Raw genomic sequence first — 26,240 nt, forward strand, 5'->3', positions numbered from 1 at the left:
AAGTATCAATGCTGCAACCTACCACCAACCAAGAACTCTGTTAAGGGCTATGGTGAGAGACACGGAAGCTATGCTTCCTGCCTTTCTGGAGCTTAGCAACCAGCTGGGGAGAAGACGGCTGAAAAGCTGGGGAGCAAAACAGAAGACACCAAGCTGCCCCTGTGACATCTAGTACATTACCTCTCTCCCTAATCACTAAAGGCCCCTTTACTGGATACCACACATCGTGACCCTACAAAATGGAAATTAATACCACAATCTGGAAAGATACCCTGTCAAAGGAGCTAAAACACACTTGAGGAATGAACTTCAGATGTTCTGAGGAGGCTGAGACCAGTGTGGGAAACAGGGCACCTGCTCAGCTTTTAAAACTGATGGGTAAGGGACACCTGGCTGGCTCAGTCAGTACAGCACGTGACTCTTAATTTCAGGGCCATGAGTTCAGGCCCCATGTTGGGTGTGGAGTCTACTTAAAAAAGAAATAAAAATAAAATAATAAATGGATGGGCAGGTTGTGGAAGAAGGGGCATGGTCAGAAAGCAGTGAGAAGGTGTGAAGATGAGCATGGGCATGATATGTCCTGTCAAATGGCTCTATCCTTTACCTCCAGGAGGGTGGGTAGGTGCTGGGGAGCAGTGGGAGACCACCAGTACAAGAGCGGCATCATGGGGAGTGGAAGAGCAGCCTTGGGAGCTGCTGGTATATACATGCTGGCAGGCAAATAGGGCTTCTGGTACTTGCTCCTTTTCCAGCTGACTCTGTGGGACCTTGAACAAGCCAAAACTTCTCTGGTTCTCAGAATCTTCATCTGTAAAATGGAGGATCAAGAGTTCTTTCCAAATCTAAAATCCTACATGTTTATAGATTGTATAAAACCCAACATTATACCCTTATACAAGTAATCTACAATAGACAATGTTACATTGCTTGCTTGTTTCTTTAGTTTGAAGAATTCCTATATTTGAGTCTTCTGTCAAATATACATGTTCAAAATGCTGGCACCTGATACAACAACAAGAGAAAAAGTCAACTTTTTGTGGGGGTAGAGGGTCAGTGATCCTAGGTCACCAGAACAGAAAATACCCCAATAATGAGAAGAATTACCATCCAAGAGCACAGTCACAACATGGACACTTCTGAAACTACGCATTTTTAGCACCAATACCTAAGAGAAGTTATGTTCACAGAAACTTTCCAACAGAGTTTTGCCCATGCTCACCATGACCCTCAGGCTCTCCTACCCCAGGAGATTCAGGAAAAGGAAATGATCTTTATGGACAAAGCAATTTAAATCCAGCAGCTGAAGGCAAAATGAAAAGACACAGGACAATCCTTCCTGGTTATCTTTACCCAACAGGTTTATAAGCTTAGTAAGAAGAAAAATACCAAAGTGCAACACATGTTTTTCATTTAACTGTCACCTAGTTTTTTAAGAGTAATTTAAAAAGAAAATTATAGAGGTAATTTAAAAGAAAAGTATGATACTTGATAATTCTCAGTAGGCTGAAAAACTAAGCTTCACTTAAATTGCTTTAATAATGGGGCACCTGGGTAGCTCAGTCTGTGAAGTGTTCTACTCTTGGTTTCGGCTCAGATCATGCTCTCAGGGTTGTGAGATTGAGCCCCAGGTTGGGCTCCCTGCTCATCATGGAGTCTGCTTGAGATTCTCTCTCCCTCTGCCACCACCCCCCCACCCACTCACACACTCTCTCTCAAATAAATAAAATCTTTAGATTGCTTTAATAACATAAAGGATGACCTATAAGGTTCTGCTATTCTGAGGCAGCTTCCTGGATAGCAGTGGCCATGTGTTAAAATGACTGTGGGCACAGGTGTAAAGACAGAGCATCACTTGGGGGGCTGAACAGTGTGAATCGCTCCTCTGGGGGAGCAAGGCAAGAATGGAGAAGCCTGTCTGTAGTTGAGGGTGGGATGGCCTGGGTATCTGCAGACAAAGTCAGGTCCAGGCAGCCGCCAAGGGGAGAAAATAGTAGTGTATTCAACAGCCTGTGGTAAAATGAGCAGGCACCTGCCCAGGATAGACCACCATCAGGGGCCTACTTGCCCAATCCTCCTTCACACAGTCGGGCCCCCTGACTTGCCAGTTGAAGGGCTTCTACTAATCTCTCATCAGACTGTCTCAAGGCCTATGTCAGCCAGTAGAGCCCAAGCTGGACCCCAAGGAGAGCTCAGTGCCAGGTAGCCAGCTAAGGGCAGGCAGTCTGGCTTACCATCCAGTGTCTTTCTCCAGAGCTTGGGTAGCAGCGTCAGAGATCCGGCACAGATTCCCCCACATCCGAACTGACCAAAGCCTTGCTCTACTTAACCAGTTTGGGGTTTTTTGTATGCTTATTTTTATCTGTTGTATCTGATAAAACATTGTTAAAACATACCCTGTGAGGCGAAAGCAGCACTTCTATTGCTTAAATACAAGAAAATCTCAGGGCCCTGTTTGCTCATCTGCAAAATGAGGGGATGAGACAAAAGAAAAGCTGCTTCTAGGACCAAAACTGCTGGATGCTTGAGGGAAATGGGACCAGAGTCAATGGTTTTGGGTTCTAGACAAGCCATCGAGTGGTCACTCCATCTTCCTGGAGGCTAATGCAAGCACCCACCTTTCTGTTCTCCAGATGGCTAGCTGCTGGGTCCAGAAAAACCCATCCTCCCACAGCCAAAGCCCTGCAGGACAACCAAGATCAAGAGCACCTGACTGTTGCCCAGGAAAATAACATGGTTTGTCTAAGGCCACAGCACTGAAAAGGGGGAAGGGAGAGACAGTTAGATGTGGGCTTTTTTCTTTTTTTTTTTTTTTTTTTTAAAGATTTTATTTAGGGATCCCTGGGTGGCGCAGCGGTTTGGCGCCTGCCTTTGGCCCAGGGCGTGATCCTGGAGACCCGGGATCGAATCCCACGTCGGGCTCCCGGTGCGTGGAGCCTGCTTCTCCCTCTGCCTATGTCTCTGCCTCTCTCTCTCTCTCTCTCTGTGACTATCATAAATAAATAAAAATTTTAAAAAAAATTTAAAAAAATAAAGATTTTATTTATTTATTCATGAGACACACAGAAAGAGAGGCAGAGATACAGACAAAGGGAGAAGCAGGCTCCCTGCAGGGAGCCCGATGTGGGACTTGATCCCAGGAGCCCGGGATCACAACCTAGGCCAAAGGCAGATGCTCAACCATGGAGCCACCCAGGTGCCCCTAGACGTGGGCTTCTGACACTGGTGTCCTGATGTCTTTTTCACCACAGCAAACTGCCTCCGCCAGCATGTCACGCACATTCTTTAGGACTGCTTTGTCCTGGACTTGGCATTCGCCCTCTGTGCTCCAGCACAGACAGCTCTCCCAGGAACTAAAAGTTCAGTTCTCACCCACCAGCATGTGACCAGCTGCATGGAGAAATGAAGAGTCATCTCATTATCCATCTGACAATCTAGTATCCTAAAAAAAGTAACTAGCTCCTGCCCTCTACTATTGGTACAAACTCAATTATAACTGGACTTCAAAAAAGGAGAAAAACCTTATCAAGCCCTCAGCAACTGAAAGGTCAGAAAAAGAAATTTCCTTCCCAAGAGGTCTCCTTCTTCCAAAGTCACCAGCAGATCACAGGGCCCTGGGCTTTTTTCATACTGGCTCCTGAGTCCTACGAGGGGAGGGCCTATAGCTCCCCTTGCCATGTAGGTGGATTTGTGGATTTCCTGCCAGAGGTGTGTTGAAGCAAAAGTTTGATTTGGTCATGAGCAAAGTGAGGCTGAAGAACCACATCCAGAATGGAGGCAGATAGCAGAGGCAACATTGATAAAGTGAGGCCAGAGGTCTGGTGTCTAGGAAGGCAATGTCTATCACCAGGCTCACCATTCTGCTGAAAACAACTAACACTGAATTCAACATTAAAAAGAAAAAAAATATTCTGGAAAGCACTGAAACTTTAACCACTGGGAAAAGAATAACCAGGCTGAGACTAAGGCAAATGGGACCCCAGAGAAGAGCTCTGGACAAGCCACTCTAGCCCTCAAAACACTGGATGACTCTGACAAATTGGAACGTTAATTTTAATGATCTCCTGAGCAGAAATCAAAGTTCAGGCCTGGCCAAGATGGAGCCCTAACTGAAGACCCTTCTACAATGAGCTGGAACCATAAAGGGCTACATCTACTCAGAAACGAGGGAACGAGAGGCAAAGGGGGCCCTCCCTAGATTTGAGAACTTTGAGGACATTCCATTAAGTGAAGTACGTACGTCAGTCACAAAGAGACAGATACTGAATGATCCCACTTACCTGAGGTATCTCAAGTGGTCAAATTCAAATAGAACACAGAATGGCAGTTACCGGGGGCTGAGGGTGGGGGAATTAGGAAATTGTTGTTCAGTGGGTACAAATTTTTGGCTTTGTATGATGAAAAAGCTCAGAGATTGGTAGCATAACAATGTGGATATACTTAACACTACTGAATTGTACATGTAAAAACAGTTAATATGGTAAAATTTTATGCTACGTGCATTTTACCATAAATTCAAAATAAAAAAATGTTTTTAAAAATATTCATTCAAAACTTTACAATGAAATAATACAACTGCCAACTGCCCTCCCTATCGTGAAATCTCTCAAACTTAGTACAGTCAAGGTTAAAGTATGAACCAGTTATCATGCCAACTAAAACAATTCTACTCAAAAAGTTCGCATTGTTCCTTAGCATTCACCCATGGTTACGTTCTAAGATAACAAATGCAATTGTATTTATGTTCCCATACTTCTTGGGGGTCCAAAAAAAAGCTATTTAGACACCAGTGCTCTTCGAACCTTAGCCTTGGTCAGGTTCATGTTTCAGAGAAAAAGGACATTTCAAACTTTTGCTGATGGGTCTTTCCTAAGGTCCTGACTACAATTCTCCACCAAAGTTCCTATGCCTTGTAAAGATGGCCACTGTTCTAATTAAGACTGAGAAAGCCTCCTTTATAAATAAAAAAGTGGTGCCTGGGTGGTTCAGTCAATTAAGCATCTGACTCTCGATTTTGGCTCAGTCATGATCTCAGGATGGAGAGATCGAGCCCTGAATCAGGCTCAGCACTCAGCATGGAGTCTGCTTAAGATTCTCTCTCTCCTTCTTTTGTCCCTCTCCCCCTCAGGCACACGCTTGCTCTCTACATAAATAAGTTAATAGACTGAGAGAGTCTCAGAGAAGGGCTTTTCTCCCTAGCATTTATGCAGAATTCTATTCTATCCAGACTAAAGACAAGGAATAAACCGATGGCTCAGCTCCCATCTAATCTGAACTCATTAAAAAAAAAAAAAAAAAAGACTTTAAACAGGAAGCCATTAGTCAACTGCCCTATCATGAAGTCTCTCAAACTTAGTATAGTCAAGGTTAGAATATGAAACATCCATGAAATTTATTTTATTTCTAGTCATTCAAAAAGGTTACCATCATTAATTAGGCCATGAAAAACCAATCAACAATAAATCAGACTATATAATGAAAAATGAAAAGCTATTTCAAGATTCAATGTTGGCATTTATTAACTCAGATATAATAACATCCCTGAATTCTGGTGATTTGGGGGGGGGTAGCTAATTTTCTAATAAAAATTGCCCTTCCTATCTCCAGTTGTCTTTGAAACAAGTCAATCCTGGGATCCTACAGAGCCATAAACAGAGAAAATAGCTCCTTCCAGGTCACTCACTCACCAGCAATTCATCCACTTGGTCCTCTCACATTAAAACAAATAGTGAGGGGCATCTGGGTGGCTCAGACGGCTGAGCATCCAGCTCTGGATTTTGGTTCAGGTTATGATCTCAGGGTCCTGAGTTATTTTTTTTTTAAGATTTTATTTATGTATTCATGAGAGACACACAAAGAGAGAGGCAGAGGCAGGCTCCCTGCAAGGAGCCCAATGCAGAACTTGGATCGTGGGATCAGGACCTGAGCTAAAGGCAGACACTCAAGCGCTGAGCCATCCAGGCATCCCTCGGGGTCCTGAGATTGAGTCCCATCGGGCTCCACATTTGGCAGGGAGTCTTCTTGGGATTCTCTCTCCCTTTCCCTCTGCCCCTCCCCAGCTCACACACTCTCTAAAATGATAAATCTTTAAAAAAAGTAGTGATGTGGCCATTATTATTAATTTCTAATTCACCTACTAGATTAGAGGAAGTGCTGGAGGAAGGAAAATGAAGAGAGAAATAAGGAGGGAAGAGAACAATTTTGACTGAAAACTGAACCAGTCTCCAGAGAAAGAGCGCACAGTAATATAGCAAATCTTAGGAGGCAAGCCTGTTTGGAAAATGCCTCATTTCTCAGGAGCATCACTAATCCTTCAAGATCATTATTAAAATGCTTTGTCTTTGTAAAATTCAGCATGTTGGATATTTGCTGCCTCTGAACAAACTTGCACTTGGATATGTGATGCTAGCATGGGTTGTGTCAGTCAATAATTTCAATTCAAAAACTTCTCTTGCCAGGGGAAAAGAGGCAAGCTACATTGTGTGGTGGAGGATGGCTTAATACCTCTTATCTGTGTATTTTTAAATAGGATTTGGTTTTTATAAAAAGTAGGGAAGAGGCCTTAAAACTCCCATTTTAACACCTTGATGCTGCAGAGGAAACAGCTGAATCTGGTCAAATCGACCATAATGGGAAGGTCTGATCTAGCCTAAAAATTTCAGGTGCGTCTTAATAGCTGTCTCTTGATTCATTTAAATTCAACGAAGCAGCTCAGAATTGCTAGCAGCCATTCTAATCTGTTACTACTCCACCTTGCAAACAAAAATCAATATTGACATTATAGATAATGAACTAACTCTGGCCTTAGTTTCATTTAAAAAAAGAAAAGAAAGAGGAAAGAAAGTACCCTGCTTCCAGCACAGGCAACCCTTCCAAGGCACTTTGTCAGAAACTCAGAATGCCTTTCCCATTAGTTATTAGGTTCCAAGACCCACACTCCAAAGTCTCTTCCAACCCAGCAGGGTCTTGTACCTCAAACACAGGCTTTCTACTGGTCCACCCTCTTCAGCCAATGCATGGACCCTCTACCTACCACAAAGAAAGCCCACCCAGGAGAAGTGCCGTATCTATGGAGGAGAAAGGTGTTCAAATGCATCAACCCAATTAGAATTTTGCATTATAGACTGCTAGCTGGTTCCAATAATGAAATCCAAGTTCAGTTCATAGTATCTCATTCAAAACCAGGTCACACCTCCAGCACAGCCACACAAGGCCCATGGAGGCCGAAAAAGGATAACACCGGTGCTACCTATTGTGGGGAACTCAGGAGACAACAGATGGATATTGTGTATGACATCTTGAAAGCAAGAAGACCCCAAAGTAAAATAAAAACTTAGAACAGGCTTGCCCCAATCAGGTGGTGCTAATCAAGTAAAGATGTCTGGGAATATTTTCTTTTAAAGCAGAAAAGTCATGTCTCTGGCCTAGACATGAAAAGAATATTGCAGATATGAAATATGAATGCAATGGCAAGGCACTTGGGACAGAAACAAGTTAGAACAAGAGGGTGGGTCAACAGCTCAGTTAGCTGTGGCTGTGGTACATGGCAGGAAGGTGAATATCTGAGTTTAGGGGCAGGGAATGGATTATTCAAAGCCTTCAAAGGCTAAACATTTGGATTTATATTTAAATCTTAGGAAACAGAACCCCTGTGGATTCTTGAGGAATTTGAAAACTGGGTGTAGATGTTTTTGCTCAGTGAATGCCTAGAACCTAGGAGACTGGTGCTGGGAATCTGGAAGGAGGGTAAGAAAAGAGTTTGTTAGTGGTGTGGTCCCCACATGGGTCAAATGTTAACAACAGGCCAACCTGGGAAAGGGTATATAGTGCTCCTTATTCAGTTTTTATTTTTGCAACCATTTAAGATTTTGACATTATTTCCAAGTTTAAACAAAAAAAGGCAGTGTTCCCTCGCCCTTATTTGGCTTTGGATCAGTTGTCAAATGTTGCTCCCTCCCACCTCCCACTGGCTCTACTAGTCAGAATGATCAAGGCCAGGTAGAGGTACTAACAGGAAGGAGCCTGAGTTTTAGCATACCTTGAACTTTTTTTAAACTTTATTTTGAAATAATTAGAGGCTCACAGTAAGTTGCAAAAGTAGTACAAAGAATGCTATGTACCTTTTGCCAATCATTCCTTAAAATTTTATTTTTTTTATTTTTACTTTTTTAAAGATGTTTTGAGAGAGAGGAAGGAAAAGAGGCAGCAAGGAAAGAAGCAGAGGGAGAAGAGACTCTCTGCTGAGCAGGGAGCCCCACTCAGGGCTCCACCCCAGGACCCCAGGATCATGACCCAAGCGGAACAGATGCTAAACCCACTGAGCCACCCAGGTGCCCCATTCCTCAAATTTTAAGGCCAAATCAATCCCAAATGGTTAAGAAATCAGGTTTTAGCCACAGACCACCAATTCATCACTGTAAGAAAAATGCATTCCACCTGAGAGTGAAACTTCCCCTTATAATAAGGACTGATAGTTTTTCTTAAGGTCTTAAAAATGGTCAGGTTTAGGAAGATACATATCATCAATAGGTAATTCCCAATATATCATCACAAGATACATAAACAGACAATTCACCCAAAAGTTCAAGTGGCCAATACACAAACAAAAAAAGCTCAACTCATCAAAAACAATGGCTGGGAAACAAATCAGTGAAACAATTTTGGTCATCAAACGCCATCATTCCATCATTAAAGTGTGATGCTGTCAAAGGCACATTGAGACAAACCCACTATTGCACTAATAGTTGGAACATAATTAATAAGAACTTTTCAGAAACCAATTTTGCAAGTTCCTCATTCCAGGGGCACATGGGTAGTTCAGCCAGTTAAGAATCTGGCTGTTGATTTTGGCTCAGGTCATGGTCTCAAAGTTGTGAGATGGAGCCCACAGTGAGCTCCGCACTTAGCACAGAGACTGCTCGTCCCTCTTCCTCTGCTCCTCCCTCCTCTGTGTGCATGCTCTCTCAAGCAAACTAATCAAATCTTTTTTTTTTAATAATGTTCATTCCACACATACACCAAACAAAAATACTGTTTTAATGCCAGTTTTGCTTATCAGTAATTTTTATTTTCCAGTTTTAGGTGTTTCCAAATATTTTCATAATCTGGAAAAATTACATGTAAATGCATGTCAATCTTTAAAATAAAATCACGATCTTTGGAAAATAAAATTGCACTAGCCCATCCCCCTCAAGTTATCCATCAGAAAACTAAGGCACAGAAAGATTCATTTTTATAAAATAAGACACACCATATGCATTCATGCAATCTGTTTTTATACAAGATTATACAGTGATCTAGCATATAGGTATCAATGAGGCCTTTGGCTTTCAGTTCCACCAACCTAGGAGGAGTATGACCCTCAGGCAAATTATTTACAATAATCAAGCCTCTGTTTCTCCATCTGTAAAATGGGAATTGCAAAAGACTTCAGATTAAATAAAACAATTTATGTAAAGCACTGAACGGTCCTTGATACAAATTAAGCATTCCCTAGATGTTAACTGTGCTTATTAAGTATTTCCTCAAGTCAATAGAGATTCTTTTACAGGTGATTTTAAATAGCTACATAAAATGAATTTTCCATAACATAACCCTTTCAACACAGGATACTATTGGAATATGTTGCTGTTACAAACAACACTACAATGCATTATGATTCTATACTAACTTTTGACTGCCTCTGATTATTTTCTCAGTAAACAGTTTTAGAAGTGAAATTACAGGGTTACATAGCATCTATACATTTGTATTCCATTTAAAAAAACAAAACAAAACAAAACACAGTTTCAAGCTCATTCTAAAAACCTTCCAAAACTGTTCCCCTCAAATCAACTGCTTGGAATGAATCTTTCCTAAGAGAAAAGGAAAAAATAAAGGAAAAGAAAAGAAAAGAAAAGAGAAAAGAAAAGAAAAGAAAAGAAAAGAAAAGAAAAGAAAAGAAAAGAAAAGAAAAGAAGGAAAAAAAGGATCCTTCCTCCTGGTCCTTTTGTATTTATAAACAAACAAACACATAAAGCTGTTTGTTTTTAGTCTGAAAGGAGATCATACTATACATACCATTTTGCAGTTTGTTTTTCACTATTTTTCCTAAGATATTTATTTATTTATTTATTTATTTATTTATTTGAGAGAGAGAGAGAGAGAGAGAGAGAGAGAGAGAGAGAGACTGAGAGCAGGAGCACGAGTAGAGGAGAGGGGCAGAGGGAAAGGGAGAAGCACATTCCCTGCAGGGCAGGGAGCTCGATGCAGGTCTCAATCCCAGGACCCCAAGATCATGACCTAAGCTGAAAGCAGACAGGTAACTAACTGAGCCACCCAGGTGCTCCTCGCTTACTATTTCTTGGATTTTTTCTTATGCCTATATATATAAATTGACAGGTATACATATACACACATGCTTTCTCTACATAGTACAAATATACCATCATCCACTTACTCATTCCTTTGGTAAAAATTTGAGGTTTTTTTTAGTTTTCACTATTAGAATTAATACTATCTTGAAAAGCCTTCTATATAAATCTGTACAAGCAGGTCTATCTGTAGGATACATTTCTAGAAATGGAATTGATGTATCAAAGGAGGTTCATATTTACAATTTTGGAACTGCCCTGCCAATTTCCCAATTTGATAATTACACTCCTGCCAAAAGTGTAGAAAGTGTCCACCCTGAACTTTTGTCAAGACTGAACATTATTTTTAATTTTTGTTCATCTGATAAAAAGGAATCTCGATGCTTTAATAATCATTTCAAGTTTTCCCCCCCACTGTTTCCTTTCTTCTGTTAACTGGTCATTCATAGTTCTTGCTCAAGGGTTTTTCTTATTCACTTTTTGAGGCATGAACAGTTACCACTTTCTCTGTCTATTGCAAATATTTTCCCCCATCTCTGACCTGCCTTTTAATTTTTAAATATACAAACGTTTTAAATTTTGAAGTGCTGAATCTCTCAATCTCTTATAGTTTCTGGGTTTTACAGTCCTGAGGAAGCCTTTCCCATTCTATCAGCATAGGAGCATTAAGTCTGAAATCATTGTAGAAAACAGTGACAATGGTAGATGTAATGTGCATATTGTTCTCTGGTCCTCACACAAGGATCAAACTCTTCATTTTAGAAAAACTGACAGATATGAATGATCACTTCTCTGTACTTTCTAACTATAATAAATAGCAAAGTATTTGTATTTTTACCCCTCCAAATCGTATTAGTAAACTGGAAAACCTAGTTCACATACCTGAATCTATTAGTACCTACAGACTGTTCAGCTTTTCCATGTAAGTAAAGTATTTCAGATTAATTTTTCACAAATTAGTAAAACTCTTAAAGAAAGGAAGCAATGGGTGGAGGTAGGGGAAGGTGACTTGAAGTTTCCCAGAGGTGTGTGTGAGTGGGCCCTTGTAGACTTGACAGGCTCTCGCCAAAGAGACTCAGTGTTGAGAGTACATTCCAAGTGAAGGACAGCAGCCAGGAAGCAAGCAGCCACACTGTGGCTCCCTCCAAAGAACATTACTTGCCTACAGGCCCCATCAGGTAATGTTCCCCACCCCATCTCCAGCCATTCTACTCAACCACCATTGAGGGTGACAGGAAGGATGTGACCTGAGAGCAGCCCAATGATATGACACAGCCCAACAGTTCTATCCAAGTGTGTGATTTTGAGAGTTGTTCAGCTAGCAGTAGAATCAGCCACTGAAAACTCATATGAAGTGAAGCCATGAGGCAGCAGGGCCAGGAGCTCTGAGAAGGACCAAGACCCTCCAATGGCAGTACCCAATTCACTTCCCTGACCCTGAACTCTTCCACTATAAACTGAGGGGACTCTCCTCATCTTCAAGGAGTTTTCCAAAAGCTCTAAATTCTACATCTATGGTCTGTGATTCAATGTTCATGGAACAGAACCTACTGAGAGTTCCTACTTTTTCATTTTGCCCAGAGAAATCCCTGGCAATTGCTCAAGTCAAGCAAAGGAACCAGAGTACACTTGAAATGATTAACATGCCTCAGGCAATTAAGTCAAAATATTTTTCTAATAATATTGAAACAGTTCATCTTGCATTAACAAATACTTCTAGATCTTGTCTTGCTTTTAGTCCAGCTGTGGAAACATCCCTCACTTCTGGTCATAGGTGGAGAGTTCGCCCAGTCTACTAAGAATGAGATGCAAATAATCAGCATTTGCATGTGCTGTAGCAACAGAAAGCCCCACCCTCTTGCGGATTCAAACTATACCTCCTTTATATTCCCACCGATCCTCACATAAGGCCACAACTCTATACCCTTTCACAAAAAAGATCCCCCTCCTACTCTGCTTGGCTCTCTCCTTTTTTTTTTTTTTTTTTTAAATGAGAGAAGAGAGCAAGGTAAGAGAATGGCTGGCCTAGTTTTTAAGATGAAACCACCATCTGTATTTTCAGACCAAACCACCATCTGTACTACTCTCTAAATCATTAACACTGCTATCTACTGCCTGTGAGACATCCCCACCCCCATGCCAGCAAGTCACTCCCACTGCTGGGGATCTCCATCCCAGCTAGGGAGGGTGTTGGGGGAGAGGGTTGGGTGGGGGTTGCTTCAGATTCTAGTCAGGAGGTGAGTACAGCATGCAGACCTAGCATAGGACATGGCTGTTTCCAGGAAATTCCTGAATTAGTTCATTGACTTCCTGGTCCGATTCCCCCACCTCCTGGTGTGATTCCAGGTCTCCTCTCCCATCCGGGCCTCCAATTTTCTCTCTTTTCTCCCTCTAAGCAGATGGACTCGCCCCTAATTCACTGGGAAGTTGGTAAGAGTTGCCATCTTGTCTCTCATACCTAACTATATACACGAATCACTATTCCCACCCCTTGGCTAGAAATTCTTCTAGCTGTTCCTCTCTAATGTACACCCACACACAGATCCTATCTCAGTCCAAAGAGGCCTAATTCTAAACCAAATGAACCTATCTGTCCCCTCATTCCTGCCCACCCAACCCGACCCTATACTAACTTCCTCTCATCCATCAAGGGACCACTGATTTTCCAACCAAGGCTCCAACCCCAAAGGGTCATCTCTGATGTTCTGCTCTTCTTTATCCTCCAAACCTCTTTTGTTCCCCAAGTCTTGTTGATGGAGTTTTTGTCCATCTAATCTCTTTGGCTTTTAGGCTCCAAAGTAACCCAAGCCCCTCTATCCATTCAACCTTATTTTCAGTTACTCTCCAGTGTGTTCCCAACATTCTGGTTGGGTTTGATGATCCACCGGCTCATATAAAAACCATCCACCTTCCCACTTCCTCTCATGCAGCTCCCTGTATTGGAAATCCCTTCCACTCTTGCCTCTGCCTCGTCAAGTACCAATATCCTCCACGAAGCTAGCAATGCTTGAAATGAACCCCAGGCCTTCCTCCTAAGCAACTGTGGCCTCTCAGCTGACCTCCTACCAATATTTATGCCACACAAGTAATCACAGAAAGTGAGTTCTCACCCAAGAGTAGATTGTGTCTCAAAAGTTCATCAGCAAAAAGTTCAATTGTTTAAAATTCAAAATCCATTTATCCTGAAGGAAAATACATGGGAAATAGGTTCCTAGGCCCACAAAACTTACGCAATCCACAATGTAACTTAACTGTGATAAAAAATGTACCTTTCCAACCACACAGGACATAAAACAAAAACATATTCTGAATTTAGATAATGCCAGGAACCTAGAATTAGGGCCCCCTGTCCACACTCCCGAAAAAGACAATTCTAGAGAATAGGAAGCCAAAGGCCCAGGGTGTAAACCCAAACACTTCTTACCCATCTGACCCAACCAGACTTGTAGAGTCTGAACTCCAATTTCCAATCCAGCCCAAGGACATGAGTCTGTTTTAACTCATGTGTAAAATTTTCTCATTCAATAGAACCAAGACCCTGGAAAAATACAGAGGAATTGGAACTTGCCTGCCCCCGAGACACACAGGGGCCAGGCAGCAGTCAGAGAAAATGCTTCCTCTTGGGGCCCTTCTATGCAGCAGCAGATCTGCTTCGATGACTCCCAAGCATCACCATGGCAAAAGGCATCAGGGAGAACACGGGGAAACTTTTTAAATTTGTCCAGAGGATAGAGCAAGGCACACAGATAACTAATTAGGAACTTGGTGGCCACTCATCAGTGGGAATTAGGTTCTAAGGTCAGGGCAAAAAGCTATCAAGAGCCAAAATTACTCCACAAAGTACTATAAATAATGCTTCAGGCAACTCTATGCAGTCATTGTGCCAAGAAACGTCAAGATAGGACGGAACTAAGGAAAAGACCGAACTAAGGAAAAGACCGTGGGCTGGCTGTTCACCCCACTCTTGCCCCAAGGAAGACGAACAAAGCTCTGACTCTGATGGAAGGTTCCCAGGACTTCTGCTTGCCTGCAGCACTTGCTCTACTTATCTACTTATTTTAATACCAAGACTCTGTGACTTTACTGCACACTAACAGATGTGTTTGTTACAAGGATTAAGGTGGAAGGTGGTGAATTGTCTGGTCAGAGAAACTTAATTAAGAATTCAAATGCTAGGGATGCCTGAGTGGTGCAGTGATTGAGTGTCTGCCTTCCGCTCAGGGCATAATCCTGGAGTCCCAGGATTGAGTCCCATGTCAGGCTCCCAGCATGGAGTCTGCTTCTCCCTCTGCCTATGTCTCTGCCTCTCTGTCTCTCATGAATAAATAAATAAAATCTTAAAAAAAAAAGAATTCAAATGCTGCAGGCCACCAGGGTGGCTCAGTGTTGAGCATCTACCTTTGGCTCAGGTCGTGATCCCAGAATCCTGGAATCGAGTCCCACATCGGGCTCCCCACGGGGAGCCTGCTTCTCCCTCTCTCTCTGTGTTATTTAATCATGATTAAATAAATAAAATCATTTTTTTAAAAAAAGAAGGAATTCAAATGCTAGCATTAAACTAACCCAGGTTCAGATCCCAGTTGCACCTCCCACCAGCATCTGACTGAACAAATTACCACAAAAAAGCCTCTTTCTCCTCATTATACAAATAAAATGGAGATAACAGTGCCTACCTCAGAAGGGCTGCTGGAAAAACTAAGAAACAATATTTGGCATATGTAAATTATTATTATCAGCATTTGCAGCAGGCTTGAGCGTATCTTTTTTATCCATGCTGACTATGCCACCCAGCCATGTCCTCAAGGAACAAATAGCTTGTCTCTGGCTTCTCTAACTACCCAAATTTGCCTGTCTGGACTGTCTGACTTCAGGTTTAGTTCAGGCAACTGTGACCATTAAGAATTACAAACATAGGAGCAAAGCAGAAATATGGAAAAGTCTATACATTGTAGCACAACATGAAAAAACAGAACTTGGGATGGTGTGGATGAAAAAAAAAAGGGTACAGCCAACAGGATCCTAGGATCCTACACAGACTAAAGCTTAATAGTGGTTTTTCTTTTAATTTATTTATTTGACAGAGACACAGAGAGAGTGAGTACACACAAGCAGGGGGAGAGTGAGTGAGAGGGGGGAAGCAGATCCCCATTGGAGGGGGAGCCCGACACAGGGCTCAATCCCAGGACCCCAGGATTATGACCTGAGTTGGAAGATAGACACTTAACAGACTGAGCCACCCAGGCATCCCAAAAGTTGGTGCTTTAGTGTGGGCTGCCTTATTTGCTTTTACTACAGACCTGGTTAAAATGATTGCTTTAAAAATGAATGCACTAGAGACGCCTTGTGGGGCTCAGTCTGTTGGGCATCTGACTCTTGCTTGATTTTGGCTCGTCATGATTTCAGGTTCATGGCATCAAGCCCAGCAACAGGCACTTTGCTCAGCAAGGAGTCTGCTGGAGATTCTCTCTCCCTCTCCCTTTCCCTACTCGTGCTCCCACTCTCTCTAAAATAAATAAATATTTAAAAAAATAAATAAAATGAAGGCACTGAATGAGATCTGCAGTATGACCAACCTTTTTTTTTTTTAAAAAAAGATTTTATTTATTTATTTATGACAGACACACAAAGAGAGAGAGGCAGAGACACAGGCAGAGGGAGAAGCAGGCTCCATGCAGGGAGCCTGATGTGGGACTCGATCCCGGGTCTTCAGCATCACACCCCAGGCTGAAGGCAGTGCTAAACCGCTGGGCCTCCGGGACTGCCCCCCCCCTTTTTTTAAGATTTTATAGCCTCTTTTTTTCTGTCCCTTCCCCACTTTGGCCACATGTTTTTGCCAAGTTCTATAAAATGATATTTAATAGTAATTGGTTAATTCTGTTTACTATTTTTCCATTTCAATGCTGATCCAAATTTTAACCAATAATCCACATTTATAAAGGGCTTTAAATAACATTATGAAATCAAATAACTGCAACAGGTGTAATGATGATAAACACCACTAAGTAAGCAAGAAACAATCAGTTGCTTAACTTTGACAGTCAAGGTCAACCTCATTCTAAAGGCAGTGAGAACATTCAGTTTGGAGAATGAGACCTGATACCAGCTCTAATAACAATGTCTAGAATTAGACCAATCCTGTCTCAGAAGTTCTTATTATGTCATCCACAGCCAATTAGAACTTGGAATCAGCAAGAAAACATACAGACTTGCAATTCCAAACAGAAGAAAAGAAACTTGATGATTTGGGTAGCTTTTGTGTCCTTATCCTGGGTAAATGCATAGTTTCTATAAGTCTTTTGAAATCCTGAAAATGGCCCCCTGGCTCCCATGGGTTCCTTTGCAGATGTCAAGTTAGAACCACCAGCCTCTATCAGCTCCACCCAGCAGACTGCAGTGGGACAGCTGATCAGTCATCTCTGTGCACCTCATTCCTAGTAATCAAAGGGCAGGTACATCTTGATATTGGGTGGAAGGCAGGTGTACCAGAAAATCTTAGGAAATGTATTCATGCAAACATGACATGTCATATACAGCCACCCCTTCCCATCTCAGGACCTGTCATACTGAGGAGGGGGCATCAGAAGATAAATAGTTTGAAAAAAATTCCCCACTAATCACAGCCTATGTGTGTGCATACACATGCCCCAATATCTACCATGGAATTGAGACTAAATCATCTTGGAATATCCGGAATGCAGTATACTCACTCACTAACTTACACACACATGGGAGAAGGTGATGAAATAATAAAATCACCAGAACTCAGCTGGAGATATGGTACCAGCTATTCCTTGGCACCAACAACTAGTTAATCCAGTCTACATCTATGTTAAAAGGCACACCTTAGGGGCAACTCCTTTAAAAGCGCTGACTTCTCTATACCTGTATTAAAAAAGAGGGGCAGAAAAAAAAAATAAAAATAATAAAAATAAAAATAAAAAATAAAAAAGAGGGGCAGGCCTATCTCCATCAAGGCTAATCAGTGAACTACTTCAGGTATTTCAAATGAAGAACCAGAGGTGGGCCACTGCTTCCATGGGCACATGACACAACTGGACTGAGTTTTGCTTTTTTTTTTTTTAAGGATTTTATTTATGTATTAATGAGAGACACACACACACACACACACAGAGGCAGAGACATAGGCAGGCTCCCTGCAGGGAGCCTGATGCAGGACTCAATCCCAGGACCCCAGGATCACAACCTAAGCCAAAGGCAGATGCTTAGCCATGAGCCACCCAGGCACCCCTAAGTTTTGCTCTTGATCTTTGATACACTTGACTGTGCTGTTTGTCCCTTGAGTTTCAACCTCATCTCCTGGGGCTGGTCTGAGCCACTCCCCTCCCCAGACCCTAGGTAGAGTTGACCCCAGCCAAGGCCTCCACAGCTGCCCATTCCTGAAGGTCTGTTTCATTACCATCTCAAGGACCAAAACAGGACAGAAGGCAGAAATGAAGGGCAAGTGAAATAAGCACTCAAAGTAACAAGAGAAAAAGGTGCTTCTTGGCAGGTCAGAGAAAATAAGCACAAGCATTTCATAACCAGAAATACGAGTACACCTCTTGGAACCAAACTGCCTCATCTAATTCTGGAGGTACTATAAACCTGACAGGGGCTCCATTTGATGTTTCAAAGAAGCAAACACTATAAAGTTTTGATCTTGATGTTCTTCTATTCACAGGTCCAGCCAACTGCCTAACAGCAGCATCCTGCCCTTTATTTCCCTTGCCCTTTCCAGATGATTAGTGCTGAGTATGTCATTGGGTTTTGTCTTCCAGCTCATGTGGGTCCTCAGAGAGTAGTCTCTGCCAAAGCAAAATGCCAAAACAGGAGCAAAATTTTCTGGCTGTCCATGTGTAATCAGGATACCATAAAACCCCACAGAGATAACTCAACACCCAAAAGTGTAGCCCTGGACAGCTGAGGCTAACTGTGAAGAGCACCAGCTTGGGAGCAACCTCGCTGGGACTGCATTTCATGATCTGTCAAATGAGGGTCATGATGATGAAAACCCCACACCTCAAACTGCTAGGAGAAAGAATAAATGGGACAGCACTTCATAAACTGTGAAGTTCAGGCACTGACAGCATAGCAATGTTATAAGTAACCACAATGCTCTCTCCTTAAGGACAGGATGGAGTAAAGTATACCAAAGGAATATTATTGTTCTCAGAAGAACCTGTTTGGCAGTTATTCTATATAAAGATGTATCATGGTCATCTTCAGAAGACACAAGAGGTTTTTTCCCCCTCCAAAAACTTTGTGACAGCCATTAAAATTTCCATGGTAAAGAACATCAGCTATGTACCGGGTAGCACATAGCCCAGTCACTTAAAGCTGCAGCAATTTTTTCTCGGACGAAAGGAGGGCCGGGGCCCATACAGATCCAAGTCAGACACAATCTGGACTTGAAAGGATGTATCAGAAGGATTCTGAACTGATAATTAACTTTTACATAGGTCAGGCCTCAGGGCCTTCCCAAAAAGATCTCATATTTAAGCTCATGACTTGGCAAGGTAAGTACTATTATGATTCCCACATTTCACACGTGAGGAAAAAGGATTAGTGGTTTGCACAACTTATCCAGGCAACAAAACCACTGACTAGCAGAGCTAGGGCTCACACTCCAAGGCCATTCCTCTACACTCCTCCACTAACTGCCTCATTCAGGTATTTCCAAGGACAAAAATCAATCCCTGGTCAACAAAGGCTCTCTACAGGCGCTCTGTGCTTCAAGAAAGACTTCCATCCATTCATTCAACATTAACTGAGCACTGGCTGCACGCCAAGCCAAATGCTGACAGACAGACCTTCACACTGTCCAGCAGGAGCCTCAATTCCAGGGGGGACCCTGAGTCTAAAGACAACTCAGGAAAGCAATGAAAAGTACTTTTCAAAAAGTACCAGTAATTCACAGAACAGGCTATAAAATACTTTATTTTCTCTATTGTTATAGGCCCCTCAAAGCTGGCTTAGGATAATCATCCAACTAATAAGGAAATATGTTCCACATTGGGAAGACTTTCTTATAGTACGGTAAACCACAGTCTACAGCAAAAAGAAATCAGGCCCATATCAGCCCTCAGCACTACTTGTCCTACCCACCCCCCTACTTCATTGCTGTATATAAGTAAATGTTCTATTGCATATACTAAAAATCTTAAGAAAGCCCTAAAAATACTGCACATCCCTTTTTGTGTGCTATGGGAACATATTTCCATCTTAGGGAAGTTGGTCACAATTAGCTGGGACTTCACTGAGCCAGTGAGAGGCTACATCAGATGAGGCTGCTGTTTGCAGCAAATGTTCCACCCATGTTATTGATTTACCTGGTGATTTTATTGATTTCTCTGTCTTCCCTTTTATACTAGCCATCTCTGGCGGTTGCTACCACAGATTTCCCCTATGTAAACCACTCCACAAAATGCTCCTCTACGTGTCTCAAGGTACTAAGATACAGAACCAGACTTCAAAAACAACACCTAAGGACAAACTGGTGTTCCTCTCAATTTACTATGTATAAAAAACAAACATTTGGAGTTGATCGTAGATCTAAGGCTCCTGATTTTACAATTTATGCACGGTACAGGTCTGTTTGCATGAACATTTTAATTTCAGCCAAACCTTTTTTCTAGCTGGACATGTGGAATTTAAGCTCTGAAAACAGAGACACGTTTTAGCATTTAGTACTTGCTATTCATATCCGGCCTTACCAATGCACAAAGCAACAGAGTACTGGAAGCCCCCTCAGGGGGCTTAGAGACGGATAGGGGGGCCGGGGGTGGTGGGCGTCAAATAATCAATGCAAAACTGTGAAGGAACATGAAAGGTGCCAAGAGAGCACAGCCAGTAGGGAGACCCAATGAGTTTGGGGTTCAGTCAAGGAAGGGTCCCTGGAGCAAGTTGGAATTGAGCTGACATTTGAAGGATGAGTCAGAGTTGGCTAGGATAGTAGTGTGGGCAGTACACAAGGGAGAATGGCGTGAGCAAGGGACCTGAAGCAGGAGCAAAGCCAAACAGAGGAATCCAAAGGAGGATCCTTGAATGTGGGTACAGTGTACACAGCATGAGACTGGAAAGGTGGGCAGGGACCAGGCCATGTAGGACTTTGGAGGCCGCACTGAGGAATGGGTTTTTATCCCAAGAGCAATGAGGAACAACCAAAGGGTTATTGTACATGGTCCAGAGGCAGTATGGAGGTGATCAGATCTACATTCTGAAAAGCTCACCGGATGCAGTGTGAAGCAGACTGGAAAGGCACAAGAAGAGACTCGGAATGGTCAGTTATGCTCTTATAACATTCTAGGTGAGAGGTGACAGTAGTCTGGACAATACTGTGTGAGTAACATGTGTCATAAAACCATTTCAGAAATGTCCGCCTGAGTTCAACTTTTCGGAACATCTTTCAAGAGAAACTTAATGTCATCTATTATTCTACACACACATACACACACACACACACACAACGCAACTTTTGGGACCCTAAATTAAACCAGGCAGCAAACAAGAAACTTCAAACTGGAGCAGGAAAAATAACTGTTTCCTAAAATGAGGAGCAGGGTGGGGGGGGGTGATCTTGGCATCACCCAGACAGCTCACTTGGCATGCACTAACTCATTTGAAGTTCTGAGTTACGGAGAACAAACTCTGATTCAAGATTTAAGTCCCAGATACATCAAGACACTCTTCATTTCATCTTCTGGCCCTAAGAGGCAGGAAGTGCGTTTTCATTCTGAATGAGGAATGGGAGACAGAGAAGTTGAGAGACTTGCCTATGGCATCATTGCTAGTAAGGGCAGAAATGCAAAGCAAACAGTCTGGGCACTCCCTTTAGTGATGTCCAACACCACCAGAAAAAGGAAGCACCAGCTATTTCCTTGACGCCAATCCTCTGCTGTAGAGGTCGAACACTGGGATGTTTATTTCAGAAGGTATTTCCTATGATTACCTGTCAAATTAATCCTTAGCTTCAAGATAACCTTAATTTTTAAAAAGTTTTGTCAATTCAATCCTACTTTAGCTTCTGAAAAGGGTTTTGCCTGGTTAGACATGTAAATCGCACCCAAAAAGCTTTTTTTGACCTATGTGCTTTTACAAGCTATATGATTGCCTATAACAGTGGGGTCCAAATGTAAACTCCAATCTGGGAAAAAACCAAATATTTGTTTTTCATCAAATGCCTACTACATGCTTCCAGTCAAAAACCACTGAAACTATGGTGAATAAACTGCCTCTAGCTTACAGAACAATTCTGTAAAAACCACTTATTCTTAAGCCAAACTCAGAACGTTTTCTCCTGAAGAAGAAATGCTATCAGGTACATACATTCCTTGCCAGGCCACAAAGCTTAACAACTCAAAGAGTCAACCAAGGATCCTAAGTGTGTTAACAGGATATATTACATAGTCCTTACAAATAGCTAGTATGGGGGCGCCTAGGTGGCGCAGTCAGTTGGGTGTCTGCCTTCGGCTCAGATCATGATCCCAGAGTCCTGGAATGGTGTCCTGTGTTGGGCTCCCTGCTCAGCGGGGAGTCTGCTTCTTCTGCCGCCCTTCCTCCTGCTCACTCTCTCTCTCAAATAAATAAATCTTTAGAAAAAAATAAGTACGTTCATTATATAGAAATGGGGCAATATGCAAATGAAATCATAATAAATGAGGAAAAGACAGACTAGTATTACATGGATTACAAAATGTTTAGAAATATAACATGACTGATAACGCTAGTGATATAATTTTCCTCCAGATCTCCACACACAGATACGTATGTAAGTATACGTATACACATGTATGTGTGTATGTGTGTGTATAAAGTTGTCAACAAGTGTTTAAAGTCTATCAGCCCTGCAGGGATCTTGGAAGCACAGCTCAATCTGGTACCGCCCACCCCGCCCTGACACTCAGGTAGGCCGCCAGCTCACATACCAGGCAAAGTGGCAGAGGTGACTCTGAAGAGTAGGGCAGAGCAGGAGTTACAAAGGGAAGAAGGGAGCAAGGGACAGGTGGCCTGAGGCAGGTGAACGGGCCCTGGCAAGGTAGTAAGAGCATGCTTTTCCAACTCAGACAGGGAGCAAATCCCAGCTCTGCCCTTCACCAGCTGTGTGACCTCAGACTAGTGACATCACCTTTTTGAGCTTCAGTTTTTTCATCTACCAAATGGAAAAAGAAAAATAAAGTCTACCTTGCAGCATCTGTGTGGGATGAAAGAAGTTCTGCACAAGCCCTTATACAGGCTTCTCCTCGGATGACTAGTGCCGTTCCTTCCTTGATAGGTATAGTTAGTTTCCTGGTCAGCAGAGAGGCAGCAACAACAGGATGTTGTGAGGATTAAGGACAGAAGTACGGCCTGGGTCTGTCCAGCGCAGCCCTATGCAAATATGTGTTATTAATGTATCCTGCAGCTACTGAGCATAGGGAGCAACCCAACCATGGGGCTGATTAACAGGCCCCAGGTGTGGAGATAAGCTTTGGACAGTGGCAGCATCACTGGCAGAAATATATACTATTTCCTAAAAGGTTGTTTTATAATTGTGATTCAGTGCTTAAAAATGACACTCAGGAGGAAATAAAAAAGCCTTAGGCCAACAGCTGTAACCCTTCAGCCTGTACCCGGACCCCTGTGTCTGGGACTCGGGGCCAGCTCCAGTTAGCTGGCCTCTAGATACAGGGACCCTTCTCAGGGAAAGCATTCAGGTTGTCAAACCTTGTAGAGCGACAAGTGAAGGGTCAGTTCGTGCATTTTAAAGACCGCTGGGCATGCATAACACCAGAAAGTGAGGTTCAGTAGTCAAGCTCCAAGCCAACCCATGAGCTGGGGGATGCTCGGGTGGCTTTGAACCACCAGGACACCAGCCAGAGGCAACTCTCTCTCCTCCTGTTTGTGCCACAGGAAAACTGACAGTAAGAAAAAGAGGGTACCAACCAGAATAAAGCCAGTCACTCTCTCAAAAGGTCACTGATACCAAAGTCTCAACTCCTCAAAAGGTCCTTCAAATTAATCTGGCAAAATCTCTGCAAAGAAGCCTCATTGAATCCTATGGCCTCAAAGACAATGGTTACTCCCCAAACCTTGTAGTAAAAACAATGGGAGGCCTCAGCTCTAAGGTCTCTTCAGAAAGACCTTCCTGACCACCTATCCTAAAAGCACAACCTCCCCATCCCCTTTTATTTTTAAGAACATATTACCACCTGACCTTGTGTTACCTGTCTACCTACTTGTTACCTCTCAGCCCACAGAATATATGCTCTACAGAGCAGACACTTAAATATTTATTGGCTGAATGACAGAAAGAACACTGCACTTAATATCTAAGTAACCTGTTTATGTCCTTTTCAGAAAATTCCATATGGGGTAGAAAATAAATGTGTTATTTACAGTCCAGAAGATTTTTAGCAACTGGGCATCAGGCTTTAGCTCCAGAATGTAACATATGTACGACTTGCTAGGAGGAAGTGAGATCTAACTTCATATCCAGATCATCTCTATTGGATACTATCCTTTGCAGGAACACAAGCCTTTCCTAATGCAGACCTGTAAGCATGCTCTCTCCTTTCCAAAGAGCTACTGTGTATAATATTGTTTCTGATGGGAAAATGTATTTCTTCCAGGAAACCAAAATTCCAAGCCAGCTGCTGTCAAAAGAAAAGGAGCCTGCTTCTCCCTCTGCCTATGTCTCTGCCTCTCTCTCTCTCTCTCTCTCTCTCTCTCTCTCTCTCTGTGTGTGTGTGTGTGTGTAACTATCATAAATAAATAAAAATTAAAAAAAAAAAAGAAAGAAAGAAAAGGATCCTTTGGGCAGCCCCGGTGGCTCAGTGGTTTAGTGCCACCTCTAGCCCAGGGTGTGATCCTGGGGTCCTGGGATCAAGTCTCGTGTCAGGTTTCCTGCATGGAGCCTGCTTTTCCCTCTGCATGGGTCTCTGCCTCTCTCTCTTATGCATAAATAAATAAATTCTTAAAAAAAAAAGAAAAAAGAAAAGAAAAGGATCCTTCATGATAAGTGGGGAATGCTGCTGGGTAGTGGTGACTTCTTAGATCTTTTTTTTTTCTTTTAAAAAAGATTATTTATTTACTTATATGAGAGAGTGCATGCTTGTGCACACAGAAGTGGGAGAGGCAGAGGGGAGGGAAAGCGACAAGCAGACTCCCCACTGAATGGGAACCCGACATTAGGGCTCAATCCTAGGACTCCAAGATCATGCCCTGAGTCAAAGTCAGATGCTTAACCGACTAAGCCACCCAAGTGCCCTACAGATCCTGATGCTTAAATAAAAGCTCCTCTGCAAGTCACTATCTACCAGGGGTTCAGAAGTGGAAATCACAGAGCTGTTGCCACCAACAGGACTCCAAAGTCTACACATCTATGGTTCCTGGGCCTGCCTTTGGACCAGAGCCACCCCACTCCCAGCTTGTCTCACACACCAGGCCCACTGGAAAGTGGAGCAGAGGCTCTGAAAGCAAGACACAAATCCAATACATGCAGTTTTTATGAGGTACTTTCTTAAAAATATATATTCTCAAATGGGAGAATTCTGAAATCATGTGCATAGGAAAACATGCTATGCCTCCTTTATAACTTATATAACAAGCAATTTATCTAACAAATTATTTTAGGCTCTTAAAACCCACTTGGTCAAAGGCCGTATCAGTCTTTTTACTCTAAGGGGAAAACCATATGAGTAACGAGGTAAATAAATGCAGAGTTGCTATTGCTTTGTCATATACATATAATAAATGATGGCACTTACAAAGACTTTCTCCAAAAAGCCTCTGACAGCAAACACTGGGCCCAGCTCTTGAGGGGAGCGAGGAGTTAGTTGCACCTTCTGGAAGTACTACTCAGATTGTACAACTCTCTCAAAATAGTCCTGGCTGCATGTTCCAGCCCTGCGAAATCTTACTGTCCAACAACCCACAAAGTACACTCCCAAGCGAGTGCCTCTACACTCCCAACGAAAAATGGCATCTGTACCAGCAGCAAACTCCTTCCGAACGCTCTTCAATGAACCTTGCATCTTATTATTTTACATCTGTGTTCTTAAAATCCTACGTGCAAAATTTGACCTGTGTGTACATGTGTGGTTTCCTAGGGAGACGGTACATAGTGTTCAGAGGTTCACAGGGCTGTATATTCCAAAAGTTAAAACACCACTCTTGGGGATCCCTGGGTGGCTCAGCGGTTTAGCGCCACCTTCAGCCCAGGGCGTGATCCTGGAGACCAGGGATCGAGTCCCACCTCGGGCTCCCTGCATGGAGCCTGCTTCTCCCTCTGCCTGTGTCCCTGTCTCTCTCTCTCTCTCTCTCTCTCTCTCTCTCTCTCTCTCTCTCTCTCTCTCTGTGTGTGTGTGTGTCTCTCATGAATAAAGGAATAAAATCTTTAAAAAAAAAAAAACACTCACACACACTCTTTCAAGGGGTGGCAGAATTATCCATTATTTTCGGAACCCAAATTTTCTAAGAGCCACATCTGTTAAGCAAGGTTTCTACCCAGTTGGGAACTGTTGCAGATCAAACACTTTTTCTCAGGAAAAATATTAAGAAGCCAAAGTACTAGCTGCAACACTTGTTTTATGGGTATGGATCCCTTGCATTTCTGGAGTGCCCAAAAAGAACCCACTGGACCACACGATAAGGTAAGTCAAGATGGTAAGGGAACAAGAGGTCTGCACTTAGGATGTTGATTCCTGAATTTGTTTTGGACTCTCGAGTGTTGGCCTTTTCCACTGCAGGGCTTTGACACTTCATGATAACTACTATTTTTTCCTCAGAAACACATTATTTTATCCAGCTTCGTAAGAAAGATCAAAATTAATGTTGAGTCTGCAGTGCTTCATACATCACTCAAAATACAGGGCACATCTCTACAGAAACTTTCCTCCTAGGCAAGTTTTTTTC

The 26,240-nt window shown here is 42.6% G+C and overlaps 1 protein-coding gene across 2 annotated transcripts in view; it reads right to left on the reverse strand.

Moving 5' to 3' along the window:
* Positions 1 to 26,240, reverse strand: part of TEX2 (testis expressed 2) — a 100,489-nt gene that overhangs the window by 59,130 nt on the left and 15,119 nt on the right. The window contains exon 2 of one of the 2 annotated variants that reach the window (XM_055319606.1): positions 605 to 808. The exons of the other annotated variant lie outside the window; for it this stretch is intronic. The gene's annotated coding sequence lies outside the window, so the exon portion shown is untranslated. The remainder of the gene's footprint in view (positions 1 to 604; positions 809 to 26,240) is intronic. 2 annotated transcript variants of the gene reach the window in all.

Source organism: Nyctereutes procyonoides, unplaced genomic scaffold, assembly GCF_905146905.1.
Source record: "Nyctereutes procyonoides isolate TBG_1078 unplaced genomic scaffold, NYPRO_anot_genome, whole genome shotgun sequence".
Taxonomy (NCBI): domain Eukaryota; kingdom Metazoa; phylum Chordata; class Mammalia; order Carnivora; family Canidae; genus Nyctereutes; species Nyctereutes procyonoides.